Source organism: Dermacentor albipictus, chromosome 4 (genome assembly GCF_038994185.2).
Source record: "Dermacentor albipictus isolate Rhodes 1998 colony chromosome 4, USDA_Dalb.pri_finalv2, whole genome shotgun sequence".
NCBI lineage: Eukaryota > Metazoa > Arthropoda > Arachnida > Ixodida > Ixodidae > Dermacentor > Dermacentor albipictus.
The window spans coordinates 61,763,415-61,784,125 of NC_091824.1; the positions used below are offsets into that span (position 1 = coordinate 61,763,415).

The 20,711-nt window shown below is 42.7% G+C and overlaps 1 long non-coding RNA gene across 1 annotated transcript; it reads right to left on the bottom strand.

Annotated features, from left to right (window-relative positions):
* Nucleotides 1–12,969: 12,969 nt before the first annotated feature.
* On the bottom strand, nucleotides 12,970–16,960 carry LOC135896420 (uncharacterized). The gene is made up of 3 exons (XR_010562698.2): nucleotides 16,688–16,960; nucleotides 15,876–15,966; nucleotides 12,970–13,134 (listed from the first exon to the last, which is right to left on the bottom strand). It is a non-coding gene; the product is annotated as an uncharacterized lncRNA (long non-coding RNA).
* Nucleotides 16,961–20,711: the final 3,751 nt, after the last annotated feature.

Here is a 20,711-nt window from a genome sequence, read left to right on the forward strand (position 1 = left end):
TAACAAGGCAGTTAGAAAGCTAGAAGAGAAGTTACCCAAATCCTGTGTTAGCTCTTAACAATGGTTTGCTTCAGTAAGTAATGAAAGCACTAGAATTCCTTCACTTCCTCAACAGACACACCAAACCGCAACTTCGCGGAACGCGACCAACATAGTGCCGATAATCAGGAGTTTTTCGCTTCTTCAAATTTCTTACGGATAATAATGCCACTTGATGCAATATTCGCCGACATACAAGAGGTAGCAGATGCAAAAATTGTTCGGCTCAAGCATAAAAGCTTGTTGAAGCGCTGGGCCTTCCGCCAGATGTTTCCTTCATTTATTCCGTGAAAACACGCATATCACAGTCATCTTCTTAGCGTAAGCAAGTTGTCGATCCTGTAAGTTACCGCTTCTAGCGACTATGTGCTCAGATGGTTTAGCTGCCTTAATTCTGTGCTCTTACATAGCACAACGTCCAGTAAGGCTGGCCTCCCTGTTTCCGCGAAATCAATTTTAAACTATAATGCCATCTCGCTTCGTATTGTGAGCGCTCTGCGCTATTTGACCTGGGATCCCGAGTCAGCTTTATTTGCCGGAGGGGATCACGTTCTCTTCTGATCCTGAAAGAGTCGATTTTGCAGCTTCTTGCGATAGGCCGCATCGGTCGCTTCTCGCGTTTTCATTTGTATGTTGTTGTCTCACTGTATTGAACGGGAGTCACATTCTTCACTGAAAGAAGCCCACTTCTTTCTTCCTTCATTGCATCCTCTTCTCCGCATTGCCGCTTGACGTCAGCAAATGGAAACGGCTTATGTTTGGTCACTTTCGATTTGACCTGCCGGGTATGCCGCTTTATTTGGGAGGATGAGAGTTTAGTCTTTTTGTACCATTTCTTTCTCTTCCAGAGCCTCCCTGATCAAAATGCTTTCAGGTACGAGTATAAACAACTGATGGAAGATAGAATATCTATAGTCGAGATTCTTCGGTTGTACTTTTTTTAGGCTACGCTCCGAGAAGTGGAATTCTGCTTTGCTGGCTCGATTGGCGAGAGTGAAACGTAGCTGCAGGTAGGAAGCTCTACACTTGCCTGTGCGACTGGTCATGCTGAACACAATGTGGTCAAGGGCAGTCTCGTACAATTATGTTGCATACATATGTAGTTACAGAAGGAACTTTTTTTCAGTTGAAACAATGAGCAATAAAATTAAATTTGTGGGTTTTACGTGCAAGACCAACGGTCTCACTATGAGGCACACCATAGTTAGGAACACTCGATGAATTTTAGCGCTCGAAGCTCGTTATTGTACACCTAAATCTGAGTACAGACGTATTTTCGCATTTCGGATTAAAGATATCAACCTAATTGCATTAAAAAATAAATACTTCTAAGAACGAATGTAATTTTTTTTACGTAGATTATACAAGGACAATAATTAATGTACGCACCAAAGCGAAACATGGGCTATGGGGTACGTCAGAGCGGAAAGTTTTGGATCATTTTGGCACACTGTAGTTCATAGTTTATAGGTACATAGTTAAAGACGCTGATCGTAACGACTGGGGCGATTGAAACACTTCCACTTTTCGAACACTTCGTAAGTAAATTTTGCAAAGGCAGTAATTTATTCCCATACACTTGGCAAAAACAATGGCCCTTATCCCCCTCCCTACTCCCCTCCTCAACTTTGTAAAATTTTGATACGGTTAAGTTCCCAGTTCTCCAGGGCAGCGGCTTAAATTCTGTAATTCTCTGATGAACACACTTAAAACACTTCGAAGCGCTTGCATAAGCACTCTCATGCAAGGGCCACTATTAGCGCACCCACATTTAACTTTGCCTACACATCACTCTTTACATGGCCCTTACTTTCATTTAACACCGACAAGGAGCCCCGTTTAGTTCACCGAGGACACCGACCAAACTCCATAAAATGCATGGAAATATAAAAAGTGTGGACTCAATAATTATTTTTAACTCTTCTAGTGCAGTCAGAAACATTAAGGTTTCGCTAGACATAGCACTTAAAATGCTCGCAGTTCGTGCTAAGCCTAACTTTGTATAACGCATTGTTATCTAGAGCCATTGAGAAAAACAGCAAAGAACGGCCGGGCGAAACTTTCTTACACTTGATTAAGTGATTTTTAAGCAAAAGCGGCATTTGATGCACATTCATTCCACTCGGTAGACAAATTCGCCCTTGGGGTTCCTCGCATATTCGCTAAGCGTGATATGGCTCACCCTTGTATAGTTAGGCCAGGGCAGCTGCTAAAGCTTGCGTGACTTGTAAGACGCACCTACGAAGTGGCGAGCAGTAAAGTCTGCCTATAATATAGCTGCCCTATCATATGCTCGCGCTCTCAAAACTGCTAAATTCCATATTTTTTTTTCGCAATACACTTGTGAGCACGCCGGCACACTAAGTCGTCCCAGCCAACCACCGGCAGCATGCTGGCGCCCACTACCTCCCTGATCCACTACACTTGTACCTTTGTTAAGAACTAATCTAGAAAAATAGTCGAGCAGTGATGATGTGAAGCCAATATGTCGCAAGCCTGCGAGGCGCACGCTGCACAGTCATGGCGTTAGCTGGTGCAGCGGCTCCGTAGGAGCTCCATTTTTGGCACCACGCACTACAGGGTCTTCGCGGCGAAGTATTTTAGCGTAGTTTTGACGAGAACAATCTGAACTGTCCACCCAGCGTCGGCGGCGAGCTTCGCCTTGTGCTGCGGCTAGTCTTGCTCTTTAAACAGTGGCATGCTGAGCCCGACGTTGCCTGAGGCAGCCGCGCGCGTAGCTCTACAATTCGATTCTTCACCAGCGGTTCGTACCTTGCGAGGAGGCGCCATAACGTGTACCGAAGAGTAAACGCAGGTATCAAGATTACGTGGCGCACATGTCACATCGCTTGAGTGGTGGCACAGTAGGTTGCTGTTCATGATGATGATTGATGGTTCATTGGCATCCCCTTTGAAGCGTGGTGGTGACAAAAAGTCACGTAGCCTGGTGGAGTTAACGAGGTCCAGCTACATGCAGCATGCAACGGCGATATGCAACTGCTACATGTCGCGATATCTGGTCCCGGAGCCATTACCGGAGACTGTATGCCACCTCTAGTTGAACGAATAATATGTCAGTACAACAATTGCAAATTGTAAATAGAGGCGTCGTTAGCAATACTGTGTGTCGCTGCGTTGCTTGAATGATTATCCCATTAACGCTTGCAGTCATAGTGAGGTCGGTTCAGTCGGATTTTTTCTCCTTAGAGATAATTTTCGTCGCTCGCGTTGTTCTGGCATTTCTATTTATCATTCTTCCACCCCAGAGACTATGCGATCCATAAAAAAAATTATATCTTGTGGCAATGTTCTGTTTTCTGTCACAACAAGGCAGGTGACACTGATAGGAATAATTTCTATCTCTTTCTTTAGTATTCGCTGCAGGGCATCTAAAACATACTGCACCACAACAGCCAATAGTTTGTCGCTCTTCGCACAATTCACAACTTATGTCCCAGAGAACCGAGAATTCCCTCATCTTCTGCCACGCCATGAGAAGAAGCCATCGAGGTATCCAGTCTAAAAAAGAAAATCTTTGCACCCGTAGGCAAGCACATTTTCTTATTCAAGCCATTCAATACGTCAATTAATTGACGATTTCAAATTTAGTTCATATAGGCGCATGAGAAAACGCGCATCAATAATGTCACTAATTACCGTCTTGCGATTTGAGCTATATAAGGATGCTGTTGAAAATTTGGGTTGAAGAAAGAAAGCATCAGGTCAACCTTTTCTTTTCGGAAACCCTACAGAGACGTACTTTCGACAAAGGAGAATACAACAACAATAGTATCGCAAGTGTGTCACTAATTCCTGTATAAACTTATGTCGAAGGCCAGCACCATCGCTTACAAGCTGAAGGAACAAGTTATCCCATTTTATTGGCTATCATCCATAGCGCTAGCCAAAGCATGCGAAGGTTTCGTGGAATAGTTGAATGTTTTTATTCTCACACAGTGGAAAACTTGAAGCATCAACTAAAATTAACAGCTAAAAAGTGTTGCAGATTGTTGTCCACGCAAAAAAGAAAGCATTTGCTTCTGTCGCAGGCATCAGCTGTACTACAATCACACAAATGTTAGTTGCGGTTACGCAAATTGATCAAGACGTACACCCGAGTAAGGCACACCGTCAGTATCCAAACTAATACCAGCAAACTTCGATAGAATGACTACTCACTGACCAACCCAGTCCTCTGGACTTATAATTAACAGTGGAAACAAGGGTGATGGGCAATTAGTGGAAATCTTTGCGTCCGCCTAAACCCAGAGAGTAGTAGAATCTGAACGCTTTTCGGCGGCTGGAAGGAGCAATACTGTACTGGACGACGAATACAGTATGTGCATCTCATAAAAATTTTTGTTGACAGAAGGGTGAGGCGTTTGCATGGAATTATTTCTCGTCATGGTCGCGAAGCGTCGGCGCCACAAGGGACGCGTACATGGCAATGATATGATATTAAGCCTCAAAATCACATACACTAATCTAGGCTATGTTTTCTGTAGTTCAAATTATAGTTTTTATAGGACCATTACCTTTCCTCGTTACAAACTTTCCTAAACGCCTAGTTCTTGTCCAGGTCCCCTTAGTAGGCGAACGCAATTGTTTCAAAAGGAAGCAGGCAACGAAAGCGCCAAAGAAATTATGCCTCATTTCACCTACACTGTAAAAAAAATTTGCCTTACTTTACAGAAAATTTGCTGGTAATTTGTGACCGAACACTCTTCCGTAAATTAAGAACGGTCATTTCCGTAGAACGGACAACTGTAAAAAAAGAGACCGTAATACAAGATACGAGTGCTTCTGTATCTAGAAAACGGAAGACTCTGTATTCTGAATCTGTACTATAACCGTTAAAGTACGGTGCTTCTCGTATTCAGAAAACGGAACACACTGTATGCTGAATCTGTACTATAACCATTAAAAAACAGGTGCTTGCCGTATTCAGAAAACGAAAGACTCCGTATGCTAAATCTGTACTATATCCGTTAAAGTACAGGTGCTTCCCCTATTTCATCTTGCAGAGCATATCCATTATTCGAAGAATGTGCCATCGGGGACAAAATTGCCCAGGACGTGCGAGAGTCGACCGAATTTCATTGGTGTGCTATTTGCTGGGATCAGCCGTGCCACCATCTGCGTTCGGAATGTGTATACGTGACCCACTGTTTTCAGCGGTCTTGAGCAGAAATGCAATTTGGTCAACGCTCGCACTTCCAGGGTACTTTTGTCCACGATAGTACATCTCCTTTAATGCAAATGTCATGAAGGCAGCTCATAGTCAAAGCAGCAGGTCACCATTGAGAAAATTGTCTTGCCAACACACTGACATGGCTGCAGAGATAAAACACTTTGCACTTTGTGATATGAATGCACTGCATAGCATATATACAAAAAGGTGCAACATTTCAGTACTCAAGTTCTTAGACCACAGAAGCAACTTTATTTTCTTTAATCACTCGTCTTGCACTTCTTCCTGGTGAAAGTTGTTCTTGACTCCAAACGCTTGCAAGGATAAACTTGCTGCTGTTAGGACAAACAAATAGTATTCGTGAATATCCATCCTAAAGAAAGCGGCAAAAAAGTATAACCACAGAACACGACAAAGCAGTAACTTCTGTGTTAGAAAAACATGTAAGTAGATCAACATTGTTGGAACAGGGGATGTTGCTGTAGCCAACATTTCGACATAGGTGCTTGTCATTAGGGTAGCAAATGTTTTCCTTGGCTGTGTTGTTTAGGATTGTGCATATCTGACTGGCCCCTAGCCTCATTGGGGGAGAAGTAACTGGTGCATATAATAGGTCAAGAGAAGCCAAAGTGTTAAAATAAAGGAAGGAAGGGTGTGCTTAGCAGTGGTGATTGTGATGGAGCGGGTATGAGCAATGCTGTCAGTACTTGCCAAGAGTAGGGGTGACCAAAACAGAAAACGATGTACACATGTATGCAGTCATTAATCCAGTGGACCCAATCTTCCCAGAAGACAAAATAGGTATCAAGATAAACAGTTTGCACTTTTGGAAAAGGAAAACGAAGAATTAAGGAAAATAAATTTTGTATCAAGATGCATCTGGTTAAGATCACTGCAAATGGTAAATGAAGGCACATTATGAATATATATTTTGTTGAAAGCCGATGAAGAAAATATATATTAACCAAATATTAAAAAATAGGGACATTAAAATTAAACTGGGTATGACCATAAAACAGTAAAGAACAGCCTGTGGAAAAAAATGGGATGGATAATATAACCAGGTGCAAGATTGAAAAACGTCGAGTGCTGTTTATATTCATGCTGCTGTTGACGGCTTCAAGTTTCTGTCTTCCTGTGGAACCTTCATCTTGCTTGAACAAGGGAATGGGTCATTTTTTAAACAAGCCAGTTCAAATGCAGTTCAAAGCTTCAGCGGTGTTATAATGAAAGAAAATATTATGGTCAGTTCTCCTGCTCATCTTGAAACTTATTGCACGCAACAAACAGGGACGAAGAATAGAAGAAACACAATGTTAAGCGCTTGTCCTTGTGTTTCTTCTATTCTTCGTCCCTGTTTGTTGCGCACAATAAGTTTCAAGATGTTCCAACTAGGCCGACTCGCAGTCTTGCTTCAGTTCTCCTGGGTGTGCTTTCATTCACCAGTTATTTCCACCGGTGTAAGTTCAAAATTTAATGGTCTAAATGGACCTTAGCTCCTGGCAAACCATTAGCTGGTCTTTTTTTCAACACAGATGCCTGCACGTTATATGTGTTGGCAGGAGTGCTAGCGAACTACATTATACTTGTTGCCACAACCAAAGTGAAACTTGGTAACACTGATTGAAAAAAAAAACAGCATTCCACAATGCTGATTCAAGTCGTCTGAAAAAGTTGCTTAAGTTAACGTACACCCCCTACTCCACCAGACACAATTATTCACCACACTGACTCTCATGGTGTCAACCATGCTATTACAACACTAGGCATCAAGTGAGGAGAATTAGGGGATAAGAGGGCACCATGCTTTTTGTTAGAACATCAAATGTGCTTTACATAAATGCTACATTCCAACTAACAAAGGAGCAACCGGTTTGTGAGATAGTGACCAATGCATACGAAAGCTAATGACATTCTGTGCAGCAGAATGTTGACGATGAGGTGTTATGCGCACAAGTGTACTCTTTCACACAAAATGACATCCTGCAGTCAAACCTTGTGCCAACATTAGAGTTTGAAAAACACCATAGTGGAAAGCAAAGAGTGCTAAATTTGTTGAAAATTACTAAAAATTATACGATTATTCATTATCCTTACTGTTCATTAAAGATTCACAGACTGTTCCCTACGGGTGCTGTAAACAGGCACCCTGCTTTTACAGTGGTAGCAACAATGATCTGTGGCACAGACAAGAATAAATGCTCATGAAGTTTATGCAAGACTATATCCTACAAATTACACCCAATTTCACATTCCAATATGGTAGAAGAGGAAGACGAAAAAAACTACTTTTTGGTGGAGGATGCATACCCCAGAATAGAAGAAACAAGTGTACCCTGACCATTGCTGCTGCCGATGCCTGTGCACTAGCAGTTACATATAATATGGCAGTTACAATCGTTTTTCCACAAGCACTGCAAGCTGCGGCCAGTTTACCAGTACACAGCTGTAATAAATTTAGGGCAAGCTAAAGCTCTCCAATGGATTTATCTCATATGACACAATTGGAATGCAATATTCTGCAAATAAGTGAAGCGCGATGTGCCATCCCATACAATGAAACACCTTTGAAGAATCTGAATCACCACCTGCACTCTTAGGCAAAGTTACACCCTTTGGAGTGCCCCTTCTGCCACACAACAATAATCGTCATCTGCCTTGATGCGTTTCCTTTCTTGAAAACGCCACGCCCGCTACTTTGTTGTCGGGAATGCTATCATGCTGATAACGCGCATGCCGTTCGTTACTGGAAAGCACAGGGCTCGCAGCGTTAAAGAAAGGAAATGCATAAAGGCAGATGACAATTATCGTTGTGTGGAAGAAGGGGCACTTCAAAGGGTGTAACTCTGCCTAAGAGTGTGAGCCGTGACGAGGGAAAAGAGTGTGTTCTGTGTAAAGTAGTGCACCTGTATAACCTAAAGCTTTGGAGAATGCATTTAGTATGAGCTGGGAAGGTTCCTAATTTTAATTGCACACAGTGAAAACCTCCATGCAGTTTTGCAAAACGCAAACCCCCTCAGGGTGTCTACCAAGTTGACATTTCCAAATTCCCTGAGTTTTCCAGGTTTTCCCTGAGCACCTTTGCGAAATTCCCTGAATGAGTCATCTCTGTTTTATGTCAAGACAGGCTGACACCACGTTGCCCGATGCTGTCACTCTCTAGTAAGCATGCTGAAACAAAAAAAATGACTTAATCCAGTTTGAATAGTAAGGAGTAATATATATTTTATTTAAAAAGAAAACAGAAGGAAGGTGTTAGTAAAATGCACAGCGAAAGAAATGGTAAAGCCCATTCCAAATTGAGTCGAACATTTTCAAATACGAATGAAAAGGAGATGCATACATAAGTAAATATTTTTTTAATATCAGCTATTTCTATCAACTGATAGCAAGCTCATCTGTATGAGGTCCTGAACTTTGTCACAACTAAGGTTCTCTCTCAGCAGCTGGGAAGTCAACCTCAACTGTCCTGACATACTCTCAGCCCGTACACAACATCTCAGTGTTGGGTTTCACTGCGTAAACATTTTATTTTGGTTTGGATGAGGGACACCTGTGTCTCAGCATCAGCCATCACTTAGTTTTTTTAGCTCAAGCTTCTTCAAAAAGGTGGCGGCACCCTTCCTATCCCGTTAATTCCTCAGTGCGTCGGTCCTTTCTGTTCTCATCCTCCCTTTACCACGCTTTCACCACATGGATCATCTGAAGCATCCTCTTGGTCAGTTGTACAGTCAACATTTGATTTCTTGGACTTCCGAGGGGCCGCAAAAAAAAAGAAAAAAACGGGCAGTCTGAAAAAAATTAATGCATGTCTTTAACTGCCTTTAAGGGCTACAATTACCACAGGCACGTCTCAAAAAGCTCTGAAGGCCTGCCAGTACGCTTTTTAGGCATATCAGGGCTTTTACTGTGACAGAAGACGACGTGCACGCATGTGTAATTAAGTAATGTATACTGTGTCCCGCGACAATTGCCCCCTTCCCACGCTTGTTATGCTTCACCGCCTAACAATAGTGTACCGAGGCGAAGCTAACTTTCGCAGACTGGCATTACGCAACGCGCTGTGCTCTGCGAGCTTCAAAGCCAATCGCTAGGATTACAAAGGCGGAGTCGGTGCCATTGGTGATAGCGGCGAATTCTTTCAATGAAAAACACGGCACCGCACGGCAAGAAGCTTAATAGCAAACATAGAAGCAGCTAGGCCTGACGTTGCCGCGGTGGTGGTTACGGATTTGCGGATTTGCCTGCGAGAGTGCCGGTTCGAGGCGCCGAGATAATCAAAACAGCGGCGGTGGCGGCTTTGATTAATGTCATTTCAGACCTGCAGTCAGGGCAATATACATTGACTATATGGAGTACGTGGTGGTGCCGCAAAACCGTGCAAATTATCGGGCATGTCCGAAAAATCGGGCGTCTAGAAAATCGGTCGTTAACTACTCTGGCAATACATCGTGCCGATGACACGGCGTCAATAATGATTCGTTGCGATTCCTCTGTTACTGGAGCCAGCATTACCACGACTTTCGTTCCCTTTCAATAAAGTTACAGCTAATTTTCCCTGATGGAAGCACAAATTCCCTGAGTTTTCCCTGAGTTTTTCCAGACTGTTCAAATTCCCTGAGAATTCGCGGTTTTCCCGGTTGGTAGACACCCTGCCCCTACCTTTTTGTTGTTCAAACGTAATGACACGTAGGGCCATAACATGTACATTATGGGTTTCGTTCCCAAACAATCAAAGTGAATAGCACCACCCTAAGTGTTATGTGCCTTTTTGTTAGAGTCTAATGCTGCGATCGGCAGAGAAACGGATTTCTGGAGCAATATAAAGTATTAGGTACTGTGATCTCAGTTCTTTCACTGCTGTTTAAGCATTATCGGGTCCTAAAGTAAAAAAATGAGGAATAAATACATGCATATTTTACGTTACAACCCTCATAAGTATTTAGTATTCTGGATTATAAAGGATTCCAGATTTACAATGCAGGACAGATTTTATTCCATTGAAAGAATGGCATCATGCCAATGATTCTGCATTTGGTGCTATATTTATTTGTATTTAGTTCAGTTGGAATGTGTGTGTATCGTCAGCGATATCGCTTGACATGTTTTATATTGACTGCTTTCTAAATTTAGGCAAATTCGTATTCGCAAATAACCTTGTATGACACCAAGAACTTGCTTAGCAGGAGTATTTCTAACATTTGCAAGATATGAGGCTCTTGAATGCATATCTCAGCCTGGGGTGCACGCCGCCCCCTAATCTCATCAGCAAGTTTCTGGAAGTTGCTTGAACGGTAGAAATAGGGAATTTATAACAGGTGACTTATGCAGCATAAGAATGATGTCCGCAAGAAGCAAGCATCAAGAACTATAAAATGAAGACTATAAAATGCAAGGATTATTTGGGATGATTTAAAATTCTGGCATTGGAAAGAAATGTCTTTCAATCTATATATAAACAATGATTATTCACTCTACTACCACTACCTTCATTAGAAACATTCATAATCATTATCCTATCTATGCCACATCATCCTAGCTAATATTAAAGCCTTCATAAGCTGCTTTTTTTACTGCTAATTCTCTGTGGGAAAGAGGTGTCCGTATGAAGACCATATCGTATACTTATTACCTGTTTTTTGATAAATGATAAGGGAAAAACTTCACACCAAAAATGCATTGAGCTTGAGCAAGTTCTGCATTTGATGCTGTTGATTCTTTTTTCCCTTTGCCATCATTGACCCACCTGGTTAGCTAAGTAGACAGAAAAGCTGCAGGAGAAAGGCAAGGGTGCCAAACCAGACTTGTGCCCCAGGGGACCTTTTCACGGTCACTGGAGGAACTGCCTGTGGCCTCGGCATCTTCCTTGAGGGCCATGGCCATGTCTAAGAAACCTTGTCTCCACAGGCTGCACAAAGAAAGATAATTTGCTGAGCTAAGTCTTTTTCTTAAAAGAACCCATTTAAGTTGTATTCGTGGCTTTGCACCACAAAATGACATATGACTGGCCACTCAAGACACTTTCTGTATCCGCAGGCTTATTCCTTGGAAAAACACTTTTATGTAGCACACAATGAGTAACAGTAACAAAAAAGTGTATCAGGAGGCTTTCATATTGCTCTACAACTTTTCATTGACACATTTCATTTAATTATTTGAGATATTTAATAACTAATTAAGAATTATGCAATTAGGCAGAATGCACAATATAATGAGAGTATCTCCAAGCGATGGCAAACATTACCTTCATTTTGTCTAGTTACATCGCATTTACATATTTCTAAATCTTGGTGCATGATAGTTAAGACACCCTGTAGATCAAAAAACAATATTAAAATTTTCATAATCATCTTTTGCGTGTTATTGGTGGCTATGGCTGCTTCAAGTTATTCTTTCAGTATGGTACAAGCAGTTTTGAAGTGAAATTGTTTTGCATCGAGGGCATGTAATCTAGACAATCAAGCAAAAGGTCAAGTTGTGTTCACTATTCAGATGTTTAACTAAGAAGCTGCAGGAAAAGGAAACAGGACACAACACCTAATAAACAATGCAAAATTTGAAAATTTAAACTGAACAAGAAACCAGTTTTTGAAAACACAGAAAAAAAGCCAGCAGCTTACATCGAATACACCCTTGCTATGTACTCCAAGTGAAGTTGTTACCGCAATGCTTGGGCACCATATGAACGTAACAATCAATAACTTCGAGCAGAATATTAACACCACTAAATGAACTGGCCTTTGAAGATTCTTGATCTGAAATCCTCAACGACTTGTTCTGGCGTTTAATCTGTCAAGCTCAATCTGTATTCTCAAAAGCTGGCTCTCAGCCATAATTTCTCTAAACGCAAAATCAGCTTAAATCTCAAGATAGGGTTGACCTGTAAATAAAGTGGATAATGCATGGCAAACATCATGAACTCTCTTACATGTTAACCAGAGGGTTCACTCATGCAGCCATGAAATTGTGATGCAGACACAATATATTGAAGCTGGTTTTGTGAAGTGTTTCATGCTTCCAAGGCTTCTTCAGTTGTGAAAGCTGTCTCCATTAGCTAAATAAGCGATGAGAATAAAAAAAGAACTTCAACATGCTCACAATATGTTGGCCATTTGCAAGTAAACAGCAGCCTTTTTGGGCGCCCAGGTTGCCTGGTGCAAATCTACTATGCCACAGTACTTGCGTTACCCAGTACCAGCCACTTTAAAATGCAATGTGTTCAGAACCCTTTCCCTCTGTTTGTCTGCTTTGGAAACAGTTTAACATGTGTTCAGTAGGCGTCGAGAAAGGGGACAGAAAACACTGTGCACCACTGATTTCTAACATGTTTCGCTGGATGCAGCACACCGCACCGGATGCAGGTGAAGCCAGTGGAAATGCGATGTCATGCAGTCGCTTGTCCTGGAAGCAGGGCATATGGTGGACTAACTAGTGCGTGCGATCAGATAATATTGCTGCCGAAAAACTTTTCTTTCTGGTTTTTCACATTTTAGGAGGTCTCTACATGTCTGGTAAGCACTTTTATGACAATCTGAACCCGTATACGATAGTGTTCTCTTACATCAAGTTTTTTCTGATTTACCAGTGTTTCCATTGCACGCCACTTATGTTAGCGACACTGTAGACACTACAATGGAAAAATTCTGGACACCTCGAAACACTGCTTGGGTAGTTTATGGCACATCAGGCAGGCATGTTAGGGGAAGAAATGCCACACACCCGTGCAACAAAGTGCTGCGCAAAGTTGTGAAGCACCAACTTCCAGGACAAGGCCGGCTTCAGTCGAGGGCGCTCGATGTGCTGTTCATCCCCTGTAGTAGAGATCAGTGGCGTGGACCCTTTTATACTGGCTGTCTTTTCTGGTCGGAACCTTGGCAACAGCTTCCACCATACTTTTTTTGAACCTGCAACATGTGCAGAGAAAGTCACATCACTGTGCGTTGATTGTATGGCTTTATTGTGCTACACATTCTATCAAATCATTGAAAAATACAGTTCACACATTTTTACTACTGTATGTAGACAGTCTAGTTGCTATACACGCGAAACATTACCATTCCTCTGAGAGAATGCAGCAATAGAAGCGTACACTGCAAAGCTACACTAAAATTTAAATTGATGTGACACCGTATGAGCATACAGTATGCTTACTGTATGCTCTAGCCCTGTGTCAAGTAAAAGTTAATGGTTAATCATTTATGGTGTATTTCTACTTATTCTGGGTCATCAAACTGTACAATCAATGTTCCAAGTTTACACATTGTCGGCTTTTGATTGCCTATGTGATCCGTTTTCTACTTACGCATACAGTAATCCCACTGTAAGAAGGAAAAAGAGAATAGGAAATGCCGTGATAATCTTCTACATTTGATGAGGGCAGGAGCAATGGCCAATAGCATGTGGTTGAAGCTACATAAATACTCAGTTTTCACACAGCTTAATTATTCAGCAAGTAATAAAGAGCTATCCTGTGCACCTTTGCATGACCAATAAAATCTGACTACTTGACACTGCACTAAGGCTGCCGCTTGGTACTGTTCGGCAGTTCAGCTTTGGTTTTCTGATATATAGAACTGTTTAGGTACCAGTAGTTTACTTTGCGATAAAATGGAGCTTGGAGCACTGGTCATTTGCACTTAAATAATGCGACAGCAAATATAACACAAGGATAGGAATATGGGTCTCTTGGAAAAAGTACATACACATTATGATTATAATGTGATGTGATGCCACAATGAAACAGAAAGCAACGCATAGAAGTGGACGGCGGTTTCATGCCACCAAGGTTATTAGACAGACAGTACTTCAGAAGTGCCCGCAACACAATGTGTTGGCGGGCTAGTTGGTGTGAATCCATTAATACTTTGTTAAGCGCAAAACAATGGACACAAGAAAGACGACCAGCACAAGGCGCTACACTCAACTGACATCACTTTATTGCGTCGCTCCTTTATAAATAGTAGAATCTAGAACATGCGCAGTAAGCACGATGTGCGGAGACCACCAACCAATCACAAGAGCGTACGCATGCGACGGGATCCAAAAAACCATACTGAGCACTGCACAAGGTTAAAGAAGGCACACTAATGCACTGTGACCCCAATGACTGTATGAAGAAAGCTTCCGATAACTCTCGAGCGGTGGTATCACAGCACTTTTTCAAAATCGTAGTATCACGAAACATGGCTTTGCACTTCCATATTTTACAATGTTGAGCCAAATGGGAACCTGTGCCTGTTGGTATGGATCGCTTAGGTTCGCAATGTTTCGTGATGCTACGATTTTGAAAAAAGAGCCGTGATACCACCGCCAGAGAGTTATCGGAAGTTTTCTTCATACAGTCATTGGGGTCACAGTGCATTAGTGTGCTTTCTTTAACCTTGTACAGTGCTCAATATGTTTTTTTTTATTCTGTCGCATGAGTGTGCTTTTTTGATCAGATGTTGGTGGTTCCTGCACATGGTGTTCACAGCGCATGTTCTAGATTCTGCTGTCTACAAAGGAGGGACGCAATAATGTGATGTCAGTTGAGAGTAGCGCCTTGTTCTGTCGTCTTTCTTGTGTCCGTTGTTTTGTGCTAAAAAAGCAATGATGTATTCCTTGTGTGTGTTTGAAGACAGCTCCACACGCAGTAGCGTATCCAGTATTGCTGCCCATTGGTTTAGCTCGCCGCAGTTTGAAGTGCCACAAAACGTAAGGAGAGAAACCTGCATTATAGTCTTGTTGCAAACAAGAATATAACGTGAAGTGCATTCTGAGACCAGAAACTATAAAAAAAGAAAATTTCATGATGCACCGCTGTGCAGGGTTTTATAGCAAAGTCAAATACATTTAGTGTAAATATCACACTATGATGGTGCACAATGGTGGTAATCTGTAATAATATAAAAGGTGCCTTAATGTTACAACAAAAGCTGACATTACTTAATAATAGCCCTGTAAAATTTAGCATGCAGGGGCACCGCTTGGTTAAACTATAGTGATGTATTGTCTATGTACACAAGTATTACCCACGCATTTCTGCCATTGTCTAAATGGCATAAATGAATGGGTAATACTTGTATACATAGATATTACATCTCTATTGTTTAACCAAGTGGGTAAACTATGTCTGCCTGACACAAGATTAGAATTAAACCATAAATTATATATAGTCACCCTAACAGTAACACCTCATTTGAACTTCACAGTAAGTAGACGCCTGTTGATGCCAGCCTCCCCCAATGCTAAACTGTGCTGCATGCTCTACAGAGAAAAATATAGTGGTATCACTCAACTCTGAAGCAATTCAGGACTGCATCACTGTAGAAGACATCTACAAATGTCCCATTTCATGTATAACAGACTGAATTGCTTGCACATCTTACCTAGTGCAAATTAAAATCTCTTGTTTAGCATTTTTGCCTGCTAGACCACAATCCAATGTCATCAATATATTAACATATTACCTCAAAGAACCTAATTTGGCTTATAGATTAACACCTTTGCATACTGCCACAGCTGCACTCTGTCATATGCGTTGCAATCATAAAGGAGTGCTGGTCCACCAGCACTCCAATGTCACTAACAGTGATCACCTACACAGCTAAGTAAATGGTCATGATTCAGGTGGCAAATAGCTATGAGAAAAAAAAAATCCACTCACCTTGAGAGCTATAATACTGCAATAACTTGAGAGAGATGGACCCATTGCAGGCAGCAGACCTCTTCTCAGCTCCAGCACAACAGCAACTTGCCTTTCAGTAAAAGAAAAGGATTGATTAGTAATTATAAGTTACCTTGTTTTTGCTGAGTATCAATACAATCTGACTTTCATACATATCCACTCTCCGCTTTAGTCATACAACTTAATTATTCGTAAAATAAAACAGTCAATGATGATACCATTCGCTTCTCTTGTATGTACAATTTTTTTCGCACTGATACCCCGTTTACTGCTTCCTTAGTGGCACGAATGCCTTGACTGCCCAGACATCATTCGAAGGAACACGTCTTGCTGCACCGTTTGCGGTGCAGCAAGACGTTTTTTTTCTGGTCGCAATTAAAACGTGCACCCAAGCAAGAAAGTAACGATCACAGGTAGTGAGCGACTGCTATTGCCTCGAACGTTTATTTCCGTATTTTAACAGAAGTTCTTGTATCGGATACAGTATGCTCTCAAGCCAATACAAGCGTCAATACAAGAGCTCAACTGAACGCAGTTTTATTCTACGCTTTTAACGCGAGTGAACAAAAGGTTAGAAGTACCTCACGGAAATTGCGATCGAGCCAATCGCGCTACGACTGGAATCGATCTGAAAAGATAGGGTGATCCCTTTCCCCATTCATGCGTCATTTTTGCCCTAAGATGTTGCATAGTGGTCTTTTGAAACAATATTTCTGTTCGCGACACCGGCGTACCACATATCATTTTAACACCTACGTTATGCAAACCAAATAAGATTAAAATGGGCTTACCTCATGAGGAAGTTACGAGCGCGCGTAGACTGTTGAACACCCGTTGAGAGCAAGCAGGCTATCCGTGTCCAAGCGCATACGTGCACCCAAACACAGGACAACTTCTTCGATGCCGCAGCGTGCAGAGTTTTGTACACGAAGTGAAAGACATCCAGCGCAAATATCTCCGCGCGATGACGGCAAATGATGAGCGCACAAGCGTACACAACACAGCGACAAATTCGGAACTTTGCCAGTTCGAACGTGCCGAGACCCAAGCAGCGTAACCATCCATCGTTGCTGTTCTTCGCTCCCGATGCGTCAATCCCTCTTCCTTGGGGTCTTGCTCCACTCTTGAGTACAAATCAAGAGATATTTACGGCGAATTAACAACATTTACAACACGACTCGAAAAATGCCGGCTGACTACACATGTTCAGCTCCGTCCGCCACTCCTTCAACGGACGCGCAGCGCGCGCTGCCCCCTGGTGCCGCACTCTGAGCGCGGAGAACCGAACGGAAGCGGTTTCGGTTTCGCATTTGTGCTCTAGTTACTGGAACTGGAATATAATTGCTTGACAATTAATTGAATTCTAAAAGAGGAGAACGCTTTCTCTCCCACAAGTTAGTGCGTTTTATACAAAGGGAGAGAGAATTCAAAAAGCAGAAAGGCAGGGAGGTCAACCAAAGCATTCGCTACTGGCGATAGCAAACCCCTGTGCTACAATGAAGTGCAAAGCAATGCACTGCGATGCGTCCATAAGCTCTAGTACAGTGATAATTTGGGCTGGTTTGTGCATGTAATGAACGGGTAAATAATGAGTTGTGTCATAACATTACCCATGCATAAAGCACGTGGAACTAATGGTGTTGCATTCTAGGTCAAAAAGAAATAAAGCTTGAATCGTTACATCTCGACACTGGGCATTCTTTCTTTCCGAAATATTTTTTTCTTCTTTTTGACAGTATACACAGTACTAGCACGGTAATAGGTCCTTCATCTTCAGTCACCTTCCAGTAGTTTACACACATGTCGGTGCATGTTCGCGTTCTTTATTCTACCGTACAAGAACGAGCGCGCTTACCCGTCTTGTTTCAAGATGAAGCGCCAAATGTTTGCGATTACATCTTACCGCAAGAATTAACACATGAACAGTGAAGATTATGCGTAATCGATTTGTCTCAATGAATGGGCAGTTATTGTCAGAGACGAGATATTTTGTAAATATCATGGGAATGAGTTCGACCAACTACATTGCAGTTCAGCAGTGCCCTTTGACACTTGGGTTAATTGCTTGCCGCATTCGAAAATTTCCTCCGACCGTTGTACTTGGATCTATAGGCCGCCAGTCCCCTTCGAGACCATTTATTGCCAAATGTAAACGCAGTTACGGTCATTATACCACTCCCTGCATTTCGGTACTGATTTAGAGTGCGCACAATTTTTGGCGTATAGAGCACCAATGTCATTCCCAGTGCACCAGCACCTGAGTGCCGCAAGCTTGTTTACGTATGCACGTATGTCCCCGGCTCTTCATTCACTTAAACATATATGCTGCGTTATTAAGTACAAAGCGCTTAATTCGAGAACATTGCGAGAACACGCATATATTTGCGAATATGATCAGCGTTACAACGCCCATATGCGCGGCAAACTGCGACCGGAATAGAAGATGCGTATATATATTTATACGATCTGTTATTGCAGCTTTTGGTAGAAGGCTAGCTCTCACATTTTGTACGCATCTTCGTAATGCGTACAGTTTGCGTGTTCAATAAAGTATTGTTAGCTGAAACTTTATGAGTACGAGCGCTCATTCAGACAGCTTAAATTTTCTCACAATATACGGATGTTCACATAACAAAAATACGGAATTCTCTCTGTTTCGTCCAAAACGTTGTATAGCCGTTATATGATTACAGTGAAAATGTCCGTAAAGCTGAATACGGAGAGCACTTCCCGTATATTAACGGCAGATTTTGCCGTATTTTTGAAATATGACATACTTTCCGTATTTTTATCTGCAGTTCTCCGTATAATGACAGAAATCCCCCGTAAAATTACGGAAATTTTTTACAGTGTATATTATTTCGTGATAATAAATAATTTTTTTCTCGGCAATTTTCAGTTTTCATATTTTTTTTATTTATGCAGTCATCTTTCTTTAACCCGCGCTCTATGCAAATTTTAATTTCGTTTACAATCCCAATAACGACGCATCTTAAATAACCTTCTTCTTGAGCGATCCCCCGTAATGCGGATTGGTCAAGCCAGTGTTCGGACACAGCAACAGGATGGTCTTCCACTGCGAGGAACTGCTACCGTAAAAGTAAATGAATTCAACGCCGAAGAAATCGCTGAAATCTGCTGTTCTTTCAATTTTACGTTCTTTTAACCACTAACTGCTGCCAAGAGAAATTCTTTAAAAAATAAAAAATAAAGCTTCGTTTTTCTCAAGGGTTGTAGCCGTACTATAGCAGTGGCACATCAGTTATTCACATCAGCTTGTGTTCTTTTGCCCGAACCCGCCGTGGTTGCTCAGTGGCTATGGTGTAGGGCTGCTGAACACGAGGTCGTGGGATCGAATCCCGGCCATGGCGGCCGCATTTCGATGGGGGCGAAATGCGAAAACGCCGGAGTACTTAGATTTAGGTGCACGTTAAAAGAACCCCAGATGATCGAAATTTCCGGAGTACTCCACTACGGCGTGCCTCATAATCAGGAAGTGGTTCTGGTGCATAAAACCCCACAATTTTGTTTAAGGGTTAACTGTGTGTAATATATCTAGCTTTTGTTGTATATATATATATATATATATATATATTGTAGCGGGTAATATGCCTGTGGCACTGTAGTTGTAGTGGGTAATATGCATGTGGCACTGCGCGGACTGCCACCGCTGCGGCGCGAGACATGAGCGCGGGTTGTTGATGCGAAGCGCTAGGACTCGTGATCTAGAGCTACCTGCGATCCCTCGAACGAGCTACGTAAACCCCATTTCATTTGGTGGAGCTGCGGGGTAACCTCGAAAACTGGAACTCCGAAGCCGGACGCTACCGACTGCTGCGACCATGCCTGACGAAACCACCCAGGAAGATGCACCACAGCCTCCGACGGTCATCGTTTCCGGTGCATTGCGCCAGCGTGATCCTGCCATCTTTAGCAGCACCGATGATCATGACGTGGAGGATTGGTTGTCATCTTACGAAAGGGTGAGCCAGCATAACAAGTGGGACGACGTCACAAAGTTGCACAATGTGCTGTTTTACTTAACCGGCGTCGCGAACCTCTGGTTCCGAAACCACGAACACGGTTTCACAACGTGGAGCAGATTCAAGACAAGTTTCACAGAAGTGTTCGGGCGCCCCGCTGTGCGCAAGCTTCGCGCAGAACAACGCTTAAGGGGGCGCGCGCAACATCACGGTGAAACGTTCACAAGTTACATCGAAGATGTCATTGACCTGTGTAAGCGCGTGAATCCGTCAATGGCGGAACAGGACAAGATAAAACACATTATGAAAGGCATTGATGAGGACGCATTTCAAATGTTGCTAGCGAAGGATCCGCGTACCGTGGCCGAAGTTATCAACTTGTGCCAAAGTTTTGACGAGCTACGGAAACAACGCATCTTAGCTCGGCGCCCACCGCCTACGGAAGATTCGTTAGCAGCATTGGGTATTGGCGACAACCACACAACTTTGCTGACGCAAATAAAAGAATTTGTGCGCGAGGAGGTCGCGCGACAGCTCTCGATTTTGCCGACCACGGAGAAGCCTTCTCAATATTTGGCTCCAGCGATCCGACAGGTAATTCAAGAGCAAGTGACCGAAGCTCTTCCACCTCCGTGTCAGCCGGCTCCCGTGGCCGCGCCTCTGACGTATGCTGAAGCCGCTGCACGGGCGCCTCGTCTGCCGGGATTCTCTCCTCCGCCTTCAGCGCCTCTCCAGCCGGTGTTCTCTCATCAGCCCAAGTGTTTTTCCGAGCGTGAAAGAAGCTCGCGAATGCATGCAAAGAGCCTCGAGGGGCCAGTTGCGCGGCAACTTC